We start from the raw sequence: 24,904 nt of genomic DNA on the forward strand, positions 1-24,904 counted from the left end.
TCATATTTGCAACAATATGTCATTTTTTGTGTCTTTCTTGTTTTCATAATTCTTCTGTAATGAGTTTTCTCAATAATGGAATGAGTTGTATTTTTTATTATTTTCATTGTTTTTTTTTTCAAGTTGTCATCTGCATGACGGTGTATATGCTTTTATACTGTACCCCCCCCCCCCCCCCTACAAAAATGCCCTCATCGGGTGTTGTAGGTATCTGTATAAAAAAAATTTATGAATAAAAACAAAACCCCAGACGAAGGATATGGTAGGCTGGGAGTTGTTTGTCAGCTGCGATGCGAAAAAAGCAGGACCCAAAGAGATGAATACTCGACAGACAATACAGGTCAAGTTATTTTGGAAGGCTGGTGGAGAGTAGCCTGGACATCACAGAACGAGCTATCAGCTGTCTTGGGCAGACGTAACGAAAACTGCAATAAGCGCTTTTGTTTAACCAGCTCGTAGCGCCGGCACACCTGTAGAACAAACAGTCCACTCAGTCCACAGTAGAGCAGTGTTTGCATAAGAGGAGATTGAAAGCGTCGTAGGCAATACCCTTTAGTGTATAGCTCACTTCGCCGGCCTCAATCCTAGCCGGGTCAGTTTGGCACAAGGACAAGACGTCATTTATGTAAGAGAAATAAGACTCGTACGATGTCTGGGAGCGAGAAGTGAGGCCTTTCTTGGCGGCGAAGTGACGATCAATACTTTCGCCGAAGAATTGGAGATTTCGCTTCCATACGTACCAAGATGTCAGCTCTGCTTAATGAGTCTCAACCAGACGCACGCGGTGCCGGTCAAATAAAATATAACATTTGCGAACTTGATTGTTGCATCCCAGCCATTGGGATGGCTTACGCACTCGTACAGGGCCAGCCACTCTCCCACATCAACATCGTCAGTTCCGCAGAAGGTGCCCGGATCCCGAGGTTGAGCCATGACAACAGCTGGGGTTGAGGTCGTAGAGGTGGAACTATCTGTAGGCAAGGTGACGATACTGATGTGGCGACCACTGCGGATATCCAAGTCGTTTTACGGGATGCATTATTTCACCTCCGCCAAAATGTGATGAGTGGAAATCACACAGTAGGGGATAACACTATTCCCGACTCGATGAGTACCGCTTCACAGCTTAACTACACACTCTACATCGTCTTCGTCAGTCCGACCAAAAGCTTCGTCTTCCACTTCCTCAATGCGCCAGATAACAATATATACGGCTGCTGAATCACTTAGGAAGTTTTTGGTGGCATTTTGTAAACCAGAAGCCTTCTATTGGGGTCACCTAGTTTTGCATCTTCACTAGTATAGCTTTTACTTTCGACGTACGCGCCTCGAAATGAGGATGATCGTGTTAGGAAAGCTTGTTACCGCTGCTCGTTTTACAAAAATATCATACTGTCTTGCACACAGAAGTACACCGGCCCATAACTTTAGCGCTCTCATGACGGCGGAAGTGAAGCATCCCCAGCTTTTCCTCCAGGTAAGTATAAATAACTCTATGGCTCCAGGAGTAGACGTTAGCGCCGCTTCGCGGCCCCTACTTAACAGCCTCATGGGGAGGGCTCCAATTTTGCAACCACAACGTCTTCTATATCAATGTAACCTGTTATTTACTGGTACAACGAATATCCCACTTTGGAAACAAAGCATTTGAAAAACCAAGCCATTACTCGAATCGATGCAAAGTTGTCGGCGCTGCGCGAGATCATCCGTTTGTCCAGGATGGTAGAGAGGAGCGATGCGCGCAATGATTTGGAAAACAGAAGATGTGACAGTCAGAGGCAGCGATAAGAGAAAAAGTAGCGCAAGAAGAAGCTGTGTAGTGAGGAAGGAGCGACAGTTGCTAAGCTGGAGAGGTATACCGGTTGTTCATGGCGGGAATGTACGCAGACGTCTGCGAGGATCTAGAGATCTCAAATATTGACGGTTCGCGTCAGCGGTGACCAGAAGTGCCCCACAGCGAAGGTAAATGCTCTCAGGCAACAGCAGTATTTGGTTAAGAAATCTAGGTTTCTTCCATCCGTAGGGATGCGTTGCTCACGCGTCCGGAGCAGGAAGTGCGTTGTGTCGACAGGTATTAGAGTATCAGACATGAGCAGTAAAAAAAAGGGCGCAGTTCAGACCAGTGGGCTTGCAAGAAAGCCCGTTGTCGCTTTGAAACGGAATAAACACCTAGAAATAATGAATACTGGTATCAGATTAAGCTTGAATCTAAGACACGAAATATAGAAGCAGAGTGCACTAACACGAGCGATACTGTCAAGGGCTCCAGATGGAAATTCAGAACATAGAAGAGGGGGTAAAGTAATGACGGAAAGATAGATGCACAAACTCGAGATATCAAATCATATAATGACATGAGTAAAGAAGAACCTAATGTAAGATTACAGATTAAGAGTGAGGAATGTATTGCACAGCAAAATATCCAGAATAGGTTCCAGTGCTATAAGCATACAGTCAAGTGTACACGTTGAGATGACGGCGCATGTTAGAATTACCCCATGTACAGTTGCAGAAAATTATTAGTTCAAGTAAAAAGATGACCGGACCCAAGTTCGATTCTTGTTCCGTGAAGTGCAGCGGCTCTGGCGAATTATTGAGACAACAGGCTACTCTTTATCACTGTGATCAGGCGGACCGTGCACCTTGCCTCAACTTTTCAACAAGAGAAATTAGATCTGTGTAATGGAATCAAACTTGAGGAGATAAGGATAATTTAACCCGCAGCACGCGCTGAGTTGTGAAGGATATTGCGGGCAACAGAGGTAACACTTAACTGCTGATCTTGAGTTGAGCGAAATTGTGGCGGCGTTCCTTGCGATGCGCCAGCTTTGAGACAGTTGTCGGGGAGATCCATGGCGTAGGGTGCAGTATGAAGACACGTACGTATGACTTACTCGGTGAGTTGTGACTCTGGTCAACTAGGGAATCAGTTGAAATTTGAATGGCTGTACAGCGATTGCCGACAATTATCGAATAACGAAGGCTTATGAGCGAGTCCGCCGTCATTGCGTCTGCATGCGCGCTGTGCTTTGTTTTCTTGCTAGAGCCTTGTAGCTTACGTTGGGAACTTAAGATCATTTGCATAGCACAGGCGTCGTGTAGCAGGTACGTGCGCCGGTAGTGGAAGAAGACGGTTAGAAGGCTGATTTCCATCAAGGCTCAGCTGGGAGATACGGAACCAAGTCGCTATGCAAGGGGTTCTGGATTGTTACAACCACAATATTGAGTATATCCTGTTTTCACTGTTTGGGTTTGACTATCAGTTCTGAAGCTCATAGTAAACGTGTATTGTGCCGGTTTTACCTCATATCTACGACGTGAACATGTGCATTTGAGCCCTTTGCTGCCCGAACTAAGACCTCCTCCATGACGCGTTCGTCAAGTGGAACTCCTGTGCACCGAAAGGGGAACGAAGGCTTGCAGAACGCCTCTGACTTTTTCCTGCATAAATTTTAAAGTTTCCGCGTCGGTCATTGAACGTTATTGATTATATGCATTGATCTATGGAATTGATCATTTACTGTAAGTCCGCTTTACATCAAGGCTTGCTTTCGAACCAAAAGGTCTCGTTAGCACACTCGCATTGAAGAACAAACAGAGGCACGTTCCCTTTTTCATCCAGCAGTTGTATTCACGATGACTCAGGGAGAGCTGTCGAAAGGGTTAAATAACTGTATACCTCCCGTTTATATGCAAAATAGAGTCTGAAGGGACTAGGAAGTGTCCAGAGCATTGCTACTGAAGCATGACTGGATTTGACCCATTCTTTACGCTCCCTCCTTGAGACCCCTTTATGACTCGGAAGTGTGAATCCGCTGTGAAAAAGCGGCTTCTTCGCTTAGTTTCAGTAAAGACGGAGTGTAGTCTGGTAGCGAGACCTTTTGGTTGGAACACAAGCCTTTCTCAGAAACTCTCTGGTATCTTGACACGTGATCGATTGGCTAAATTTGCTCTAGCTGCATGAATGAGACGGCTAATTATTACCAAGAGTGCATGTTACAGTACAATATTGTTGATATTATAGCAACAGCAACAAGAGGCAGATATTTAATACTTAAATCTATTTCCTGCCTAAACTACCGTGGTGCTTGTGTTATGCGGGCACTCTGAGCACATGTTTTATCAATATTAAGGTAGAACGCTGCCCTTTCACTTGTTGGGGAATTCCTGTGAATTTCTAACGGACCTGCTGTGGGCTAGTAGGAATGGATCTTCGAATGTATAGTAGAACCTGTAAAAGTGGATTAAGGGGATGTCATTGTTTGATTAAGCAGGAGTCGGTGACTACCCACTGGATTCATGGGTGCTTCAACCAGTGCCTAACCATCCCAGACTAAATTTGCTGTCTCTTCTCTGCTATCACCTTGCAATGTGGTACAGCTGTCTGGTGTCACTAGGTGTGTCGAAAAACATACGCCAAAAACTGCTGCTATACAGCTAGGCAGTAAATCTCCATGGTGATGGTTGGAATCAGCTCAATCCACCAAAGATCTTTTACTCCCTATTGGAAAACGCAGTGCCACTGGGAGACACTGGGCCAGTGTCATACCTGATTATCGTACCAGTGTGGCACTGTATACTGTCACACTGGCGCACTGGCTTACACTGGCGTACTGGGTGACACTCTGCTGGCACACTGGCAGTAGCTAGCCAGCATACAGAACACACGTGATACTAGCATGCAGGACAGAGTACATCCTGCACAGAAGCGGGTGATGCCCTGTTCCCATTGACTGCAACATAGAGCTTTGCATGATATATGCAATTTTATTTTCACATATTTTATTCTGACGGCCCACACGACTGACTTCTGCAAACATATCACCAATGGCCTTTCGGTCTGAGATCCTTTTGGCAGTCGACACGTCACTTGGGTTTTCAGTGACCACCTTTTGTATTAGATCTCAAAAATAAGAGAAGATATGCATAAGTAACGGAAGAAAAGTCGTGTTTACGGTCATGGTTCAGAATTACACTGGGAATCTGCCACTACTAATTTTAACATTCATTACACAGGGGTACAATAAGATGAAATAGGATTTGTAGCAATTTTTGGAGCAGCAAAATCTTAAGTTTTGGAGCAGTAAAATCCGTATTTGGAGCAGCTCACAGGAGAAAAAAAAACCCTGCACTTTGTAGAATGAATTTAAATTTTGGAGCCATTAACCAGAGAAGAAATCTTACCTTCGGGGCAAACAAACAAAAAATATGTGAATATCGAACTGTATGGATGTGATCCAAAGGAAATCTAGCAAGGGCCACCTATCACAGGCGCTTGGCATATTTTGTTCCAGAATCCGGCGTGCACCTCTTTCTGTAAGCGTTTCGTACCGCAAGGCGTGGCATCAAACAAAAAGAGAATGTTAGCCATACAACCGAGGTTAATTTTTCAACTTCGCAGCACAAAAAAAGATACAAAAGCTGGAGAATGAGTTTTTTTTTTTGCATCTAGCGCGGTTTGACAATGTCATTCAGAGATTCTTGCTTGCAAGACTCTTAAAACAATATTTTACTCTCTGCGAAATCCATAGCTTGTGTCGCGCGACGACAGCTCCGGTACAGATTCAGAGCCGTAACTGCTATCAGCCTGTGCTTAAATGCGCATAAAGACCGCATAAAAACAACCTTGCTGCACATGAATAGCCCAACAAAATACAGAAAACTTCCAGAAGCCACATAAAAAAAGCTAGATACACCCATTAAAAGCATGTGGTGCTTAAAACAAAGCATAGAAGTATTATTGCAAAATCAAAAATACTACCACGGCCCTTTTAGCAGTACAATGCAGTAGCAGTGGTGCCTCGTTACAAATGGCCTCTTTGATTTAAAAGAATGCTTCACCGCACGAACCTTGACCCGTGCGTTGAAGCATCCTCAAACCGCAACAGTTCAGCGTACTCAAAGTAGAGGAAGCACGTGAAAGGAAAATATGGATAGGCGTTAGAACGGCATCAAGCCATCTCAAAATAAAAATAAAAGGCCAGTGACATGCTGGAGTGTCTGAAACGTCACGACTGGCTATATCACGGTCACAGAAAGTTGTCCTTGAGCATGGCAAACTTTTGCGGCCGATCGGCGCATTTTGGCGAAAATTCAGGAAATTTTGCGCACGCAGAATTATGCCGCTCTATCAAAATGGCGCAATTGGCACAGCTGTTGCAGCCCTGATCTCAGCAACAAGCATAAAACGAAACTTAGTCATGATTACCGTCGCTTTTTCAGGGGTTGCCGACATCTCTGGAACCCTGCATGCAGTCCTTCTGCCATGCGGGCCCATGAGGCTTCTCTCTCAACTCCGCAGAGGCCCAGAAATACCATCACCATTTCCCGCTCCACTTTTGTCTCATTTTTCTTGATTGTGATAAATTGAACTTTTCCCTCGTTGATGTACAGATTCGACACAAAGTGAACCTGCAAACACATAATTGCCACACATAAAATATGTATATATAGAGGGTGGAAAAAAGAGGCACAGTCATTCATTCATAATGAGAATTTGCAACACTAACATGTGTTCAAAAAGTACTTCTGTGGTTGTTTATGTGGTTTAACGTCACAAAGTGACTCAGGCTCTAGGAGACGCCACAGTGGAAGGCTCCAGAAATTTATACCACCTAGGGTTCTTTCACATGCAAGGCCTCGCACAGCGCAGTGGCGCCTTGCTTTTCACGAACTTCGAAAAGTGCCCACTGCCACCAGAATTCGATCCTGCATCCTTGAGTTCAGCAGTCGTTGCTCGGAATCAGATCGCGAGACAGCCAATTGCAGAAGGCTTTGAGGTATTCAACTTTCAGTTTTGGCTTTTTTTGCGAGACGTATTTCTATAATCCGTTTTGGACGAAGGAAGATTCTGCAGAGGATCACTTCATTTCGTCCGTGCACATACGAGGGCATCGAGTCGGTTGATTGGTAGGGTAATAAGGGAAAACAAAGGTTACAGAGTGGCTAGATATTGTTTACTTTCGAAAGGAGCTGGAGGAAGTCACTGCTTACAATGGAAGTCTGCATCGATGTGTAGGAGCACACCACGCACCAATGTGGTGTTTCCATTAGAAACCCGATGTGTTACATGAAATTTCATCACTGTTATATCGTACTTCATGCTGTTAGGTGTTAGAAATGGAGTATTAGCCTAACTGTACTTCCCTAGACCGAACCGCGAGGCAGCAGCAAGAGAGCAACGCTGAAAACGCGCCGCTCTGTTGCAGTCCCGTTGTTTGTGCGGTGTGCACCAGTGGCGATGACAGGCGTTAGCATAGTGATGGCACAACGTATCAACAAGGATTGTCGCTTCACGTGGTTATGACTTAAATGTTAGCTCCTTTAAATGGCTTAATGTTACTTGAATAACATTCCCGATCCAGCTTGGCATCAATGCAACTAACCCAGCTTTTTAACTCCTTGCATGCAGTCAGGTGGCCGACAGAGAACTGAGACTGGACAGTGGATGCTTGCTGGACACACATACATACACATGACGGCTGAGTAAAAATGGCGAAAAATGTTTTCGCAACTACTAATTCTCGGCATTGACTAGTTATTGGTGCTGCTTTGTTTACAAATTCATGCTGGCCGTGTTCCTGCTAAAGGTGTGCACGAGCCGAAATTTTAGCCTGAGCCCAGCCCAACCCGGTGCTTGGATTTAAGGCCCGGGCCTGGCCCGTCATTCTATAATTGCAGTTGAAGCGATGAAAAAGAAGAAAATATTTTCACAATGATAAGTTTGTCCAAGCTCTTAAATGAGTTGTCACATTTGAAATGACAAATGTGCGGAATATATGTGACACAGGACATACGTAGAATTAACTTAGTGCACAAAAAAAAGTTAATTGAATTGAGGCATTTGCGGCACTCCTGGATATTCAACCCGGCGGCGCTGAAGTTTCTTTTGTTGGTACAAATTGTGGTTGGAGAGACTAACACGTTCTTTGATAGGAAAACAAGTTTTCGGTAAGCAGCTTGTTTGCTTCTAGGAAAGTGCGCTAGCTCTAAAGCTAAAAAAGGGGTTGATTTTGTGGCCAAATACTCGGTGAGCTCACCTGGCTCACCATATGCCTTTCGCATGGAAGTTTCGCAGCAACAGGAACAAGAGGTGTAGTGTGGTAATCTTCGTCTTCATAGCCACTGCCATGCATCGTGTACTAGCGCGCTCGAGGACGAAGAAGTTGGTCGTTGTCTGTGTGAATCGCTACGCCTTACTCCGCTCTGCGAGTTCATCCCGAGCAGCTGATCCATCGGCGTCAACTGAATAAACACACCCCTACAATTGGTGGAGGTGCGGGGTGCGTTCCCGTCCACCCTGGAACTAAGAAGCCGCACACTAACCTCTGCTTCCAGTATGCCGGACGACACTGCCTCGACATCATCGCCCCTCCCAACCATCGCCCCTCCCAACGAGTTTATTGTACTGCCTCACTGCTCACACGACATCATCCTGGGCTACGACTTCCTTTCCAGTCATCGTGCCGTTATTGACCGCGCCCGCGCGGAAGTTTTCTTTTTACCTCATTGTGATACCGTCTTGTGTGACGTCCCTACCCGCTCTGCAAACCTCCTTGTCGCCAATGACACAGACATTCCTCCCTTTTTTGCTGCCCTCGTTCCACTCTCCTGTGAAAGCGCTACTGCTTCAACTGTCTTCTTCACACCTTCCGACGCCGCTTCACGCCATCCCTGCCTCCTGCTTCCATTTGCGGTTCTCAAGTTCGAAGATGGCCTTAGTGCAATGTACGTCTCAAATCCATTTTCGTGCCCGTCCGCCTGCTACGCGGCGAGTGTCTCGGTCGTATTGAAGAACTTGATCCCGCGCTTGTAAATACTCTTCCTGCCATGTCTACTTCATTAAACGTTAATGTTCTCAGCTCTTGCGATATAGCGACCGCTTCGACACCACCCGATGTTCGTCAACAAGCTATTTACGAAGATTTTCCACCCGCACAACGCGATCAACTCGCTGCTCTTCTACAGAACTTCACTTCTGCTTTCGACCTTCCTCACACGGCTCTGGGTCGCACGTCTGTCGTTACGCACACAATCGACACTGGTACAAACGCACCTTTACGACAGCGTCCTTATCGCGTGTCGGCCTCTGAGCGCCAAGTCATTGCTGATAACATGGACGACACGCTTCGCCGGGGCGTCATACAGCCATCTAACAGTCGATGGGCTTCTCCGGTTGTTTTGGTCACCAAGAAAGATGGTTCCATCCGGTTTTGCGTCGATTACCGTAGGCTTAACAAAATCACGCGCAAAGATGTCTATCCTCTGCCCCGAATCGACGACGCCTTGGAGTGGTTACAGGGAGCCGAGTATTTCTACTCTTTGGATTTGCGTTCTGGCTACTGGCAGGTACCAATGGCTGATGATGACCGCTCGAAAACTGCCTTTATAACACCGGACGGCTTATACGAGTTCAATGTTATGCCCGTTGGCCTCTGCAATGCCCCAGCTACTTTCGAGCGCCTGATGGACACTGTTCTTCGTGGACTCAAGTGGCAGACCTGTCTTTGTTACCTGTATGACATCGTAGTTTTTTCTACCAACTTTTCTTCTCACCTTCTACGTCTAAAGCAAGTCCTCATGTCTCGCCGATGCTAAGCTTCAGTTCAAGTTGAAGAAGTGCCACTTTGCCGCTCGAAAACTCACCATTTTAGGCCACGTAGTCTCTAAGAATGGCATTCTTCCCGACCCCACCAAACTTCGCGCAGTTGCAGAGTTTCCAAAGCCAACCTCCCTGAAGCAGCTCCAGAGCTTTATCGGCCTTTACTCCTACTTTCGACGTTTCATCTTGAACTTCGCCTCTATCATCGCTCCTCTGACTCAGCTCCTTGCCGGCAGCTCCGACCTTTCCGCCTGGACTCCAGCCTGCGATAAATCCTTCGACACTTTACGCTGCCTTTTTATTTCGCCTCCCATTCTACGCCACTTTGATCCGACTGCGCCTACGGAGATCCACACTAATGCCAGTGGTATTGGGCTTGGTGCCGTCCTTACCCAACGTAAGCCTGGTTACATCGAGTAGGTTGTGGCATACGAGAGCCGAACATTGACGAAAGCAGAATCTAATTATTCAGTCACAGAAAGGGAATGTTTGGCCATTATTTGGGCCATCGGAAAATTTCGTTCCCATGTGTATGGCCGACCGTTTTACGTTGTGGTCGATCACCACGCTTTGTGCTCGCTTGCCTCTCTGAAAGACCCATCCGGTCGCCTTGCTCGCTGGGTTCTCCGTCTCCAGGAGTTTGACATTCATGTCATTTATCGATCAGGCCTGAAGCATACGGACGCGTATGCTCTTTCCCGCTCACCATTGCCTAGAGATACGTTGTCTGACCACGTCTGTACCTACGATTTGTCGACTCCTGCCACTATCGACATGGCTACCGAGCAGCGGAATGACCCCTGGATCAATGCACTTTTGGATTTCCTCGCAAGTCCTACTCCCGGTCATTCATCCAAAGCGCTCGTCCGCCAAGCCCACCATTTCTCCATTCGTGATGGTCTTCTCTATCGCCGCAGTTATTTGCTTGATGGACGGAAGTGGCTTCTCGTCATGCCGCGTCATCTCAGTGCCGACATTTGTGCTGCGTACTATGGTGACCCACAATGTGCTCACAGTGGCGTATTGAAAACCTACACGCGCCTACGTCTGCGATTTTACTGTCGTGGAATGTACCGCTTTGTACGACATTTCGTGCGCGCTTGCGAATCTTGTCAACGCCGAAAAACTCCTCAGAAGTCCCCTGTTTCTTTGCAGCCGTTACCCTGCCCTGCTCGTTCGTTTGACAGCGTTGGCACAGATCTCTATGGCCCTCTTCCTACTACTCCTGCTGGAAACCGTTGGATTATCGTGGCAGTAGACCATCTTACACGCTACACTGAAACATCACCGTTACCGTTTGCCTCCGCAAAAGGCATTACTTTGTTCCTTCTCAACAATTTGATTCTTCGCCACGGGCTCCGAAGGAACTGCTCAGTGAACGCGGACGCGTTTTCTTGTCCGAAGCTGTTGAGGCCCTACTGAAAGAATGCCGCATCATTCACCACACCGCAAACACTTCCACCGCAAATGCTTTGAGCTATGTGCCGCTTCAAATGAGGTCATGTCGAGGCGGGAGTGTCACAAGTGATGTGTGACAAACGACAGCGTGGCACGAATTTCAAAACGAATACCCAAACATCAGTGCTGGTGTTACCTAAGCCGAGACGCGAACTTGAAACCAATTAGCCCACAAGCTGCCCTTCTGCTCGGTCACTGATGGCTACCAATGATCCGTTAGCAGTGAGGAGGAAAGGCGGGTCAACGCGAGAAAGAACTCTCAATCTCTCGCGAGGGAACGGCGCGGGAAAATGCTGTGCATTCTAGACACTTATCGCACTATGGCTGTATTCGCACTTTTGCGGACGTTGCTTGTGTTCGTGATCAGGGTGTCCGGACCGGTCCACCCAAGATAAATATACTTGGGCTCAGACCAACCCCAAGGGCTTCTGAGCAGCCCAGCTCGTGCACAGCTCTAGAACCTACCTAAACTATAAAGCAGGCTTGGGGGTGCAGGTTAACTGCAAATGTTTTCCAGGGGGAAGGGGAGGGGAGGCAGTGGTCATTGTACAGCAATGCGCAGTCTCCCCATGTAGTCCGCCATTCCCATAGTCATCAACGCTTGTCAAACAGATAAGGAGCCAACAGAAGGCACAGGCAAATCCACATCTATAGCATAGTCTTTATTATCCATGCCATTGGTCGCTTTGTTCCGCCAGCAGTTGTTAGGCATTTGTCAGGTGCTGTTTCAACACCCTATCAACACAGTTTGCACTGATGGCCTTTGTTTTGGTGCCATGAGTGCGACTTGGCAGCAGTATTTCACAGCGAAAAACAAGCTAAAAGTTACAAACCAGTTTTTTTTTACCTTCACGCGCAGACTGCTAGCGCGTTCCTGCTCTCGACACTAGGCAGTCAGGCACGCGTGACAGGGGACTGCAGGACTGTGGGTCATGCGGATTCCCCGCGTTGAATACGTGTTTGTGAGCGATCGTTCTTTAATGCTGTCGTTAACGCACTGTACCGCTTATGCATGGAGGTGTATGCTGTGCCTCGCTACTCATACCTGTCCTTGTTCCAGAGAGCACAACAGCATTTTAAAGCGCACTGTTCTTATTTTGACGCAATATACGAAGGTAGTCGACCATGCAGGTTGCAAACTGTAAATCGCCGTTTATGCGCAGTGGCGGCGTTTTTTTCTTGGACTGACCTTCGCATAATTCACACGTTTCGCTTTTTACTTTTTTGATTCTGCGAATGAGAATGTAAAATTTCGGACCGGACTCCATGATGTGAGATGTAACCGGATCTGAGAGATTCGCTGACCTTTAGATGCTGACCTTTAGATCTTTTCTCACCTTAATAGCGGCGGGAAGGCCTCTCATCACCATGGCCTCTCTCAAGGCCTCTCAAAGCCTCTCATCAAAGGAAGGGGGACAGCACTGAGCCATGCAGGTTGCGAACTGTAAATCAGCATTTATGCGCAGCAGTGGCGTATTTTTTTTCTCGGACTGCCCTTCACAAGCTTTGAATGCATATGTCTTGCTTTTTTACTTCTTTGATTCTGCGAATGAAAATGTAGAATTTTGGACCAGACTGCATGGTGTGAGATGTAACCGGATTGTCGAGCTTCACGCTAAATGTTGCTTAGGCAAAACGCGTTTTCGGCCACCAGTTCTTTGTCTTTGGCTTTCGTTTGCTGTTCCTTAACAACAGTGTAAGTCTGACTATAACAGATGCATGGCCGAGTTGATAATCCACAAGTGCAGACAGCGCAAAAAAAATACTGGTACCAGTTTTCTTTTTTAATGGTGCTGAGTGCAATCCGACTATAAGCAATACAAATTGTTATTGCCTTATTACAGAGAGAAGTATGCGTGCAAAACATTTGAGCGCAATAGCTTTTTGCTGTTAGCATCTGCCCGAGACAAAACACAAATTTATTGCATGCTATGACCTGACCCAAATGGCTAAACAGCTCTTTCACACATACTGAAAGCATTGAAATAGAATATACTTGTATTCAGCTGCTAGTGTGTTAATATTTGTTGAAACTTAAAAGAAATAGAGAAACTGTGTTGCGTCCTCTAGCGGTGGCTCTGTGGATAGGGCTCTCTACTACTGAGCCAGAAGACATGGGTTCGATCACGTAAGCCATGGCCGCTCTTCGATGAAAATGAAGGCGCTTGTGATGTCATGTGATGTGTTGTGTGATGTCAGCGCGCGTTAAAGAACCCCAGGTATTTGCTAAATTTCCGGAGCACTTCACTACGGCGTACCTCATTGCCGATGCCACTTTTGGATGCTAAACTCCATATACCACTGATAACCGAGTTGTCATGCTCCAGCTAGCATTTGTTTGCTGCAGTTTCTTCCTTTGGAATGTACAAAAATGCTTGAAACGCAGGCATTACGGTTTGATTGGCACTATATTTTCCAGGGATAAAATGAAACGATTCTAATGTGGCGGTATGTATAAAGCAAAAAACAAAACTTGCCTGCTGTTAGCCTGTCGACTCAGATGCGCACACCGCGATAATTTGTTGGTGTTAATGGCACACACCACGATAATAACAGCACAGCGCAATTGGTGAGGTTGGAAATGGCTGGCATGAAAGCTCACTGGAAGTGAAGTTATGTGGGAGTCGTATATAAGAGTAATGGTTTGGTTTGGTTAGTGGGTTTTAACGTCCCAAAGCGACTCAGGCTATGAGAGACTGCGTAGTGGAGTACTGCAGAAATTTAGAGCACCTAAAGGTTCTTTAGCATGTACTGACATCGCACAGCACAACGGGCGCCTTGCTTTTCGCCTCTATCGAAAAGCGGCCGTCGGCGGCCGGGATACGACCTCGCTTCCTTGGGAACAGTACTCGAGCGCCATAACCACTGCGCCACCCCAGCAGGGTGCAAGAGTAATGCTTGCAATTCTTCAGACATTTTGCCAACAGTAAGGCACCAAAATGGCACCATTATAGCGCAGTTGCATGCTGAGCATCAAACACAGTTTACGTGAATGAACTAAATCCACTAATAACTAGTCGATTTTAACTCTACGACAATGAAAATAAACTTGCTCCAACACAATCGTGCGATGAAAATATTTTTGGCAATTTTGTCTAGCTCCTGAACGCTAGCTGAACGTGGCTACTGGACAGGCACGGTCCCGCAGTCCCCAAGGAAGTGTCCACGTGGCGGCGCGCCCATCGGCAAAAAAATGGCCGTGCCCGGGAGCAGCTATAAATCTCGTCTATAGCCACTGGAAATTTGCAACAAAGCTGCAGCAAAACAAAATGACATCGAAGAGTTGTGCATTCGCAAGTGGAGGAAGAAAAAAAAATCTTGAAACAATTAAAAGCGTTTCGTGGCCTGAAGACTGGAGTCCACTCCGTCCCCCTTTATTCACTACATAGTGAGGTGCACATTTTTTGGAGAACACTTAATTTTGGGTAAAAATGAAGAAAGAATAGAGTACAGAAATGCAGGGATGTAAAGCTGAAATAGGATTTGTAACAATTTTAAGAGCACCAAAATCTTAATTTTTGGAGCAGTAATATCCATATTTGGAGCAGCTCAACGGACAAACACTGCACTTAGCAGCAGCATGAAGTTTTGGAGCCATTAAACAGGCAGGAAACATTACTCTCGGCACGAAAAAATGAAAAGATGTGAACATCGACAACATGATTGTGATCCAAAGGAAATCCAGAAAGCGCCACCTATCACCGGCACATAATAAATTTGCTTTAAAAATCTGGCGTGAACCTATTTTTGTAAGTAAGCATTTTGTATTGCAAGACATGCTATCACACTAAGAAAAAAAAAGAATGTGAGCCATCAAACCCGAGGAGGTTAATTTTTCAAACTTCCGGGACTGAATAAAAATAAAAAATTTGGAGAATACTCATTCTTTTTTTGTGCATCTAGTGCGGTTTGACGATCTTAATGAGATCTTATGCCCCACCAGGGTGGCGCAGTAGTTACGGTGCTCGAACGCTGTTCCCAAGGATGCGGGATCGAATTCCGGCCTCGGCGGCCGCTTTTTGATGGAGGCGAGAAGCAAGGCGCCCGTCTGCTGTGCGATGTCAGCGCATGTTAAAGACCCCCAGGTAGTCGAAATTATTCCGAAGTCCTCCATTACAGCGTCTCTCATAGCCAGAGTCGCTTTGGGACGTTGAACTCCACATAACACAAAAAAAAAACAAACTCATGGGATCCTATCTTGCTCAGAAGACTAGCAAATCAATGTTTTACTCTCTATGAAATCTACAGCTTATCTCATGCGAGGGCAGCTCCGGAAGAGCTCAATTGGAAGCCTATGCCCAAAAGTGACCTCAGTACAAACACATAACAAAAAGCAATACGGGTTCAAAAGAAAACACAAACAAATACCAAATACAAGAAAAGAAAAACAGCAACCAAAAGACGAAGGGGCTATACAGAAAGCAGATAAGAAAGTCCATAATAAGCAAAAAAAAAACGACTAGCGAGAACGTCTTCGGCCTGTGACTGACTCTTCCTAGAGGTTGGCAATGACGATTTTGCTTGAATATTTTGATTAAGGGCAGCAGGGCGATGAGTCGGGATATTAAGTTATATATTTCATGCACAGAACAGACTGTAGAAAGGGTTAACGCAGGGTGTTTAAAGCCAATCGAGATTCCTAATTATGAACTTCACTTTGAAGGCGAACAGCCAGCCACCTGTCAGAAAGGCAAATCATCCTTTGACACCATTGATATCACTGCAAGTTTTGAGCGGTTGCAATAAATCTGGCTGTTCCAAGTCGCCAGATTTATGTTTTCATTCGAGTACACTCATACCTCGTTACTACAAACACGTTTACGTAAATATGTTAGCAAATAGAGATCGTTGGTGAAATGAAGTATGCACCCGATGAAGCATTGCACAAAGCGGAAGTTATAGATTTTTTTAATTAGTCGCGTGCTGCACACAGTGAAGAAAATAACTTATTTCTCCAAAGGAAGCAGCTTTGAAGTTCGTGAAACATCTTCTTTCAGATCTGGCTTTTCTGCATGTCTCTACTGCCAAGGTACATCATTTTCATACCAAGATTAGATCACTCCCTTATAACCACAAATTTTTCAGTGCCGTGATAATTCAAAATAATGAACCATTTTAGCCCAACATGATCATAATATCGAGATTTGGCCATGAAAATCTAGTGCCCAGTTAAATTCAAGGCATTCCACTTTTTTTGTTGCTGTGATGCATGGATGCATATTATAAACGAGTAAACAGGATACTTCTAGATAGTTTCATTTTACAAACGCCTAAAAATGTACCTGTCAAAATATATGAAGTCTGTGCTAGCACCACACCATATTAAAGTGCTGTTTTAGTTTTCAAGGCCATATGTAACTGCATTAAATAGGATAAGCAGAACATGTCACATCATACAACATGCACACGTTAAATAATACTCTTGAACGATCAAAAGTCACAGCCTTCTAGCTTTGTTAAGGGCTTGCATTTCTGCCGGTGACTTCAAAGAGCTGAGCACGAGGCGGAGAGGGGGGAGGGGGGGCTGCCAACTATTCGCATGAGCCATGTTGACTGAAAGGGAAGGTGAAAAATACAGATCAAATATGAGATACTTGTATGGACTCTGACATTAGCAAGTGGCGCTCCAGATATCTTTTGCAATGACAATAACATGTACGGCACCTGCTTCTAATAAAGTAGCCAAGTATGTACAAAAGGACAAAAAAACAGGCAACAAGGTATTTATAGCGCAAAAACCATTATGGGGTATATGTAATAGACAGTAAATCAACACAAGTAGCAGGTTTGGAAACATATCAGCAGAGATATATCCATTGTAGGCCAAAGTCCTCTTTCATATTCTTACAATTAACCCGGTCCTCTGCTAGCTGCATCCACTTGACCCCTGTGAACTTCTTAAATTCATCCGCTCTCCCAACTTTCTGCGTCCCCCTGCTATGCATTAGTTACCTTGGAATCCAATTTGTCAGCCTAAGCGACCATCGACTATATTCTGTTTGATAAAACAAGTATGTGGCAATTTTGTCAAACATTATTTACCTAGTGTCCAAAAACATCTAACAAGAATATTTAGGGTGCCCTCAATGGACACAGTAAGGAGGTTGAGCCTTGTGGAAGTTAACAGTATGTGCATATTTTTATTTCTGAGGGCTTTATCTGTAGCTATGTAGACTGCTGCTAAAATGTCTACATATAAAAAAACTCCAAAACAAGAGAATTAGACCAAAAATAAGCTCAACAAGAATGAATATATATCAATCCAAGACTACATCCTACCCCATTCCTTGAAAAAAAAATAAAGCAGTGCATCCTCGATTCTGCCAAAATGGTAGGTGGATGCCACTGTAGGATGGCTCGAAGAGAGCTACTGAATGAATACAGTAGGTAATAAACAATGCAATCACTTATGCTTAAACGAATACAGTATAAATCGAGATGAAAGTGAATGCAGGTTGTCTGTTGCCTTGTTGATGAAGGCAGCGGATGTACGACCAACGACTGTGCCAGTAACATTAACAAATTTCGCGGTAGCGTTCATCGGAATCGACAAACTAACAGCACGCAAGTTTTGTTGCGCTTTATTTATAAACAACGGGGCATTAGAATCGTTTCTTTTCATCGCTGGATAATCTAGCACCTATCAAACAGTATTGCCTTGATGTCAAGCATGATACTTTTTTTTAATCCTGCACGTACATTGTCATACACGCCAAAGGAAGAAACTGCAGCAAAGGAACACTAGCTGGAGCATGACAACTGTTTTGCTGTGGTATATGAAGTTTAGCGTCCAAACGTGGCATCGGCTATGAGGTGCGCCGTAGTGAAGTGCTCCGGAAAGTTAATGAATGCCTGGGGTTCTTTAACATGCGCTGGCATCGCCCACCACACAAGCGCCTTCAGCTTCATCTCCATCGAAGAGCTGCCATAGCACCCGTGATCGACTTATGTCTTCTGGCTCAGTAGTTGAGAGCCCTATCCACAGTAGCGGCTGAATACGAATATTCTCTATTTAGATGCTTTCGGTGTATGTGAACGGTCTGTTTAGCCATTTCGGCCAGGTTATAGCATGTAATGAAATTATGTTTTTGAGTCTTACGCAGAAATCACAAAAAGCTACTACGCTCAGCCATATTTCATGCAGACTTCTCTTTGAAATAAGGAAATAAAAATTTGAATTGGTGTTAGTGGCAGTGCAGACAGCCCAAGCAAAAAAAAATCGGGAAGGTAGCTCCACATTGTTTTTTTTTTTTTGCACTGTCTGCACTTGTGGATTACCCAACTATCCTAAGCGTCTGTTATAATCGCGTTAAGGAATGGCAAACGAAAGCCAAAGACGATCCACTGGTGGCCGAAAACACGCTTTGCCTAAGCAACCTTTAGCGTGAATCTCGCCAATCCGGTTACATATCACACCATGAAGTCTGGTCCAAATTTCGCAGAATCAAAGAAGTACAAAAGCAAGACATATGCATTCAATGCTTGCGAAGGGCAGTCCGAGAAAAAAAATACGCCACTGCTGCGCATAAAGGCTGATTTACAGTTCGCGACCTGCATGGCCCGGTGCTGCCCCCCTTCCTTTTTAGTGATGAGGCTTTCCCGCCGCTGTTAAGGTCAGAAAAGATCTAAAGCTCAGCATGTACGCAGACGACGTTAATCTATGGATGAACAATGGCAGCGACAGCTGCATTGAGGAACGCCTACCGGCGGCCGTGGACACCATTGTGTCCTACGCGGCATAAAGGGGTCTCGCGTGCTCTCCGCAAAAATCCGAACTTTTCATATATAACCCAAAATCAATGAGGTGCAAGGGCGACATTAACGTAGAAATGAAGGTCGAATACAAAACCGTACCAAAATTCCAGCAAATCAGAATCCTCAGACTTTTTATTCAAGAGGACGGGTATAACGATGGAACGATAAAAAAACTCACTACCTACGCGACGCAAGTAACGTGGATATTAAGGAGGATTGCACTCAAAGGCACAGGACTCAAAGAGAGAAGCCTCTTGAGGCTGATGCAGGCGTACATAATAAGCCGAATACGCTATGCCACACAGTTCCTCAACATCAGGACCAATGAAATAGATAAGATAGACGCGCTCATCAGGCGTTGTGTCAAGAGGACGCTGGGTCTACCCACCTCCTCTTCTACGGAACGCCTGATAGAAATGGGAGTGCATAATAGCTGGACGGAACTTGCCGAAGCGGTGAGAATCGCCCAACATGAGATATCAAGTAGGTCGAGCACGGGTCGAACTATTTTAGAATGGGTATGTCCAAAAATATAGGGGCACAGCCGAGAAGGTTGCCCTACCGCCACAATGTCGCGACAACATCATTGTCCGTCCTCTCCCCCGCAATATGCATCCAGAATACCGCAAGGAGAGACGGGAAAAGAGAGCAGAAGTTCTGGCTAAAAGAGCAAAAGAATTCATAGTAAAAGAAGTTGCTTATGTAGACGCTGCATGTGGCCGATCAGGGGCGGCAGTCGCCGCGGAAGTCGATGGTAGCGGCACACCAGTCTTCTCCGCCACCATCCGAAGCAAAAACATAGACACGACTGAATAGGTCGCAATAGCGCTCGCTTGCGTCAGAACGAAGGCTAAATTGATCTTTAGCGACAGTAAAACTGCTATTTGAAATGCCGGTAAAGGCAGGATCTCGCAAGAAGCCGCAGGAATTCTATCCGCTGGAGATAAAATCTATCGCAAAATTACCCTAATTTTGGTCCCAGCACACACGTACGTCCCGGGCAACGAGACGGCCCATGATTTAGCCCGAGATCTCTATTTCCGGGCAAACGTGGAGCCGCCCGACTACCAGGAGATAGACAAACGTTTGCAAATCTATAAAGAAATGACCGAAAATTACAGATTGTCAAGACAACTGATGCCGCCGCCTTATCGTAGTTTAAATAATGAATAGGTCATAGGTTATCGGCGATTACAAGCCGGAAACTTTTCAAACCCTGTCTGGTTGTTTTAGTCCCAGATAGATCAGAGAAAAAATAATACATGTATAGCCTGCGAAGCGAGGGGGACCCTCGACCATACGGTTTGGGAATGCCCTAAGTATGCGGGCACTAAGGACAAAATTACAAGTAGCGAAGCCTGGGTGACACTGCAGTGAAGCGACGTCCCCGCTGACCAGCAAAGAGCAATTCCGCCTGGCGGCGGAGGCTGCGAATAACCAATGTATATTCGCCAGTCCTAAGTTGCGGAGGCTCCAGCCCCCATTCCTCAAGCCTGCGTACCAGGAGCGGGGAGTAGGGGGCCTCATACATCGGTGGAAAATAAAGTTTTAATCAGCCAATGCGTATACGAGAAAGCAGAGCGGAAGTGCGTTCGATAGGCTCGATCGACTATGGCCGCTCGAGCGCTAGTTGGATTCGACAGATTTTAAATATTCGATTGAACGGACGCAGAAGATATCAATTCTTCTAAGGCGGGCCCTCGCCTCTACGATTTTTGAGACTTTGATACTCAGCCGTTACTTTCCTGTAAACTACTTATAGAATTCTTGTGAACTTTGATGTGTTTAAAGAAATTCTGGTTATGTTCGTCAAGGGGCACACGATTAACCATCAGGACAGGTCATGACGTCACCAGGCGATTCTTGCATATACGAGAGAGCAGAGCGGAGGTGCGTTCGATGGGCTCCATCGACTATGGCTGCTCGACCACAAGTTGGATTCGACGGATTTTGAATATTCGACGAATGGACGCCGAGCATATCAATTCTTCTAAAGGGGGCCCTCGTCTCTTTACGATTTTTTGGGACTTTAAGTGTTCGATGAGTAACATGGTGAGCTCAGTCTGAGGTTAGGCCTAGCGGCGAGAAGCCACTGGGGGCGGAGACTCCGCTCGGAGACTGTCTTATGTGTTAGCCATGATTGAGACCCTACAAGGTACGGAGATTGATCCAGAAGAATTGTACGTTCCAGGACAATGGTACTTTAGTAAGAAGAAAGGGAAAGCGGCCTCCATAGTGAACAACAAGGCATGCGATATGGAACGCCAGCGAGACGCCGAGAAGCTCACAGGCTGGAAGATGGCGGCAAAAGTCGGTCGAAAGGCAATTTGCCCGTATTCCGAACGGCGCCGAGAAAGTATTCAAGAGGCCGCGCGGCGGTCTCGTGCGTCTGATGAAATATGGAAGTGCGTATTTCGCTGATGTAATAGTTAGGGCGGCTGGCGTCAGCCCAGACGCGGCCGGAGAGGATGTAATCTCATTCAAATTTTATTCTGCAAACAAAAGTTTACATGAAGGACGGGAAAAAAGCAGTCAGAACAGCTTGAGGAGCCCTGACCCCCAACCACACGAGCAGCAGAGGAGCGTGCGGCTAAGGGAAAACAATATAAAGACGAAAGCACACAAAATTCATTTAACATCGCTTAAAAAAGAACATTATAAACCAAAGGAAGTGAAGTAGCTATGTTACATTATTGTACAAATATTGAACGCAGTTCTCTTGGCGATATACGATAGATGTCCGTGTCATTTTCTTGAATTATTCGATTTAGAAATGTGGGTAATTGTAATTTCAACATCTGATGCCCATAACTTTTTCTACATTTGGCTACATGCCACCTTTCAGGATGGCGTACACTATAAACAGAGAAGTTTTCTGTTAGACGTTCGAGGCTTGTTATGGCATCATTATTTTTTAATACACTAAGTTTATACATGCGGCATAGCTTGTAATCATACATTGATGAAACAAGAATTATGCTGTGGTTCTTAAATAAACCTGCAATGTGAAAACAAAATGAAACTTTACACGCTAGGCGTGAAGGTGTTTTTTGTAAGACAGCTAGCTTGCTAATGTTTCCCGCTGTTGTTGTTGACCAAACCAGAAACGCGTGACTTAATAAAGAAGATAATAAAGAATAAAGAATTGTATATGGAGAATGTCAACAGAGGTAGGGAAGAAGTACCAGCGGCGGTGCATAAAGCCGATCATCCTTGACAGTTTGTTAATAGTGTAGTTCACGTGATCCTTCCATGTCATATTTAGTGAAAAGTACACTCCGAGTGATTTAAAGGTTTCAACCACTTCGATTGCGGTGTTATTTAACAAAATATGGGACAATTCTTCATAAGTGTGGCGAGGGTAAAATAATACAGCTTTCGTTTTATTATTGTTTTATTACCTTCACCGTTTCTGCGACTGCGCCATCACAGGGGACGTCACATCACGGGGACATCGACGCCTATATAAGAAGACTCTCATCGCCGCTTGCAACAAGTGGGCTCGGCAGCAGCACGTCGAGCACAATGCTCAAGAACCCGTTTTGCTTCATTGCGCAGGTTGGTAACTCCTTATCTGCCTGTTGTTATCTTAGCGACAACCGCTTTCTGTTGCTGCTGCCCTGCCCAGTTTGTATAAGGAATGCTTTATCGTTCGTTTATTCTTTCCAAGAGGATCTTTTAAAATGTGGTGACATAGAATCAAATCCAGGCCCAGAAATGACGGAAAAGTAAATGCTTCAGCAGCGACTCTTGGGCCAAAACACCCTGACGTCGTCTGTCAATGACATTTTGGCAAAACAGGGTTCTTTCGAAGAAAAGATAGATAGCTTGACAGATCGAATTAAAAGTCTTGAAAATGAGGTAGCAACTATCAATACTTTAAAAACGGAAGTAGAGGACCTGAAGTCAGCTGTAAATAAACAAGAGGCCACCGTTTTATACCTGTTAAACAAAACTGACGACTTGGAAAACAGGAGCCGTAGGAACAACCTATTGATTTAAGGATTAAAAGAAGAAAATGAAGAAACAGAAGCGGAGCTTACAGGCAGAATAACGGAGGAAATTTTTGACGAGAAGTTGGGACTTGCAATAAGCAGCATTGAAAGGTGCCACCGAATAGGTATGAAATCAAAAAAGAACCGCCCTGTCATCATTAAACTGAGCGACTACCGAGAGAAGGCTTCAATAATGAAGGCATGCCCGAAGTTGAAAGGCACAGATTTTTCAGTTAGTCAAGACTTTTCAAAACGAATCCGTGACATCAGAAAAAAGTTATGGGAAATCGCATCTCAGGAAAAGAGCCACGGTGCAAAAGTTAAGCTGGTTTTTGACAAGTTAAGCATCGATGGTGATATGTTCGGATGGGATAATGTAAGAAACGCTCGGTATAAAATCCCGAGGAATAAAAAATGACACCAGAAAGGGAACAATCCGGATTTCAAAATTCTTAACGTAAATTGTCGCAGCGTCGTCAATAAAGTTGGAGAACTCGAAGGTTTACTGTTCTCACATGATGCGGACGTTACCATGCTTACGGAGACATGGTTGAGCAGTGAAGTATTTGACAGTGAATTTGTACCTAAGGACTATAAGGTTTTTCGTGGTGACCTTGACAGAAGAGGTGGAGGAGTGGCAATTTTGTTTAAATCATCACTGCAACTTTTTAGAATGCCTGATGCTCCAGGCATTGAAGCCGTATTTTGTAAAACATACATCAACAAGGTCCGCTTTGTTCTTGGTGTTTTCTATAGGCCTCCCAGTTCTTCTGTTACGGTCTTGGAAAACTTAAGAGCATATTTACAATGTCATGTCAAAACAGACGATAGACTAATACAGGCTGGGGATTTTAACTTACCTAATATTGATTGGCAATATTTTTCATCCCGCTCTGCCCATAATGCTGATTCTACCATGCTCGACATTGTGTTCACATTTGACTTGTTGCAAGTAGTAAATAATTTTACGAGGGTGCAAGGAGCCATAGGATCCATTCTTGATCTATTTTTTGTAAGAGGTGCAATCCGTAATCTCATAACCTGTGATGTCACAAATGGGATATCTGATCACAAAGCTGTACTTCTGAGCTTGTCAAATGTGTACCCAGATCGCCAGAATAATGTGCATTTCTTTCCCAATTTTTCGCGTGCTGATGATGAGTCTATTCTGGATGTGCTTGATTTATGTTTTGATAGTTTTAGAAACAGTACTGCTAGCGTGCATGACCTATGGCTGTCGTTTAAAAATATTGTCTCCGACTGTATTGACCGTTTTGTTCCCAAGATTGCAAAAAAATCTGTTTACCGTAACCCATGGATCTCTCGGGAGACGTTGCGCTTACAGCGAAGACTTAAAAGGTTAAAAAAGAAATCAAATAGAAACTTATCATTAAAACCAATCGTGGAATAAATTTCCGAACAACTTAAGCAGAAAATAATTTGCGACAAAGAAAAATATTACGGAACGTTCCTGCCTTCGTTCATTAGAACGTCTCCTGAGAAGTTCTGGCGCCAAATCACGCCAAAGTCTTCCTCCACGAATGAATTTATTGTATACGGCAAATGTGTACGTGATGAGGCGGTGATTTGTTCTGCGTTCAACAAATTCTTCCAATCGGTATTCACACAAGACAATGGTTGTGTCCCCAACTTTTCGGTATCGCTCCCTGCCATAACTGATGTTGTCATTTCAGAGACCGGTGTTTTTAATTTGCTCCTGGATCTTGACGTGAAAAAATCTTCAGGCCCCGATAAGATACCAAACGCATTTTTGAAACGGTATGCAGAGTGGTGCGCGAAATACTTGTCAATTGTATACACTAGATCTTTACGTGATGGTTCTTTACCGACTGGCGGACAGCCGAGATTAATCATTTGCACAAAATCGGCAAAAAAGCACACATTGAAAATTATCGGCCTATATCCCTGACGTCCACATCATGTAAAACTTTAGAACACATAATTCATAAACATATATTAGGTTTCTTGGAAGAGCACAAAGTACTTACAAATGTTCAACATGGTTTCAGGCGTGGGTTTTCTACAATTACACAATTAGTTGAGACAGTACACGATTTCGCTCAATCGATTAATC

The 24,904-nt window shown here is 44.9% G+C and overlaps 1 long non-coding RNA gene across 1 annotated transcript in view; it reads left to right on the forward strand.

Moving 5' to 3' along the window:
• Positions 1–1,411: 1,411 nt before the first annotated feature.
• LOC146174252 (uncharacterized) overlaps positions 1,412–24,904 on the forward strand; it is a 45,138-nt gene continuing 21,645 nt past the window's right edge. The window contains exons 1-2 of the long non-coding RNA XR_014702248.1: positions 1,412–1,477; positions 22,247–22,372. This is a non-coding gene — a long non-coding RNA (uncharacterized LOC146174252). The remainder of the gene's footprint in view (positions 1,478–22,246; positions 22,373–24,904) is intronic.

This window comes from Amblyomma maculatum, chromosome 11, assembly GCF_055883805.1.
Source record: "Amblyomma maculatum isolate TAMU_Amacu chromosome 11, ASM5588380v1, whole genome shotgun sequence".
Taxonomy (NCBI): Eukaryota; Metazoa; Arthropoda; class Arachnida; order Ixodida; family Ixodidae; genus Amblyomma; species Amblyomma maculatum.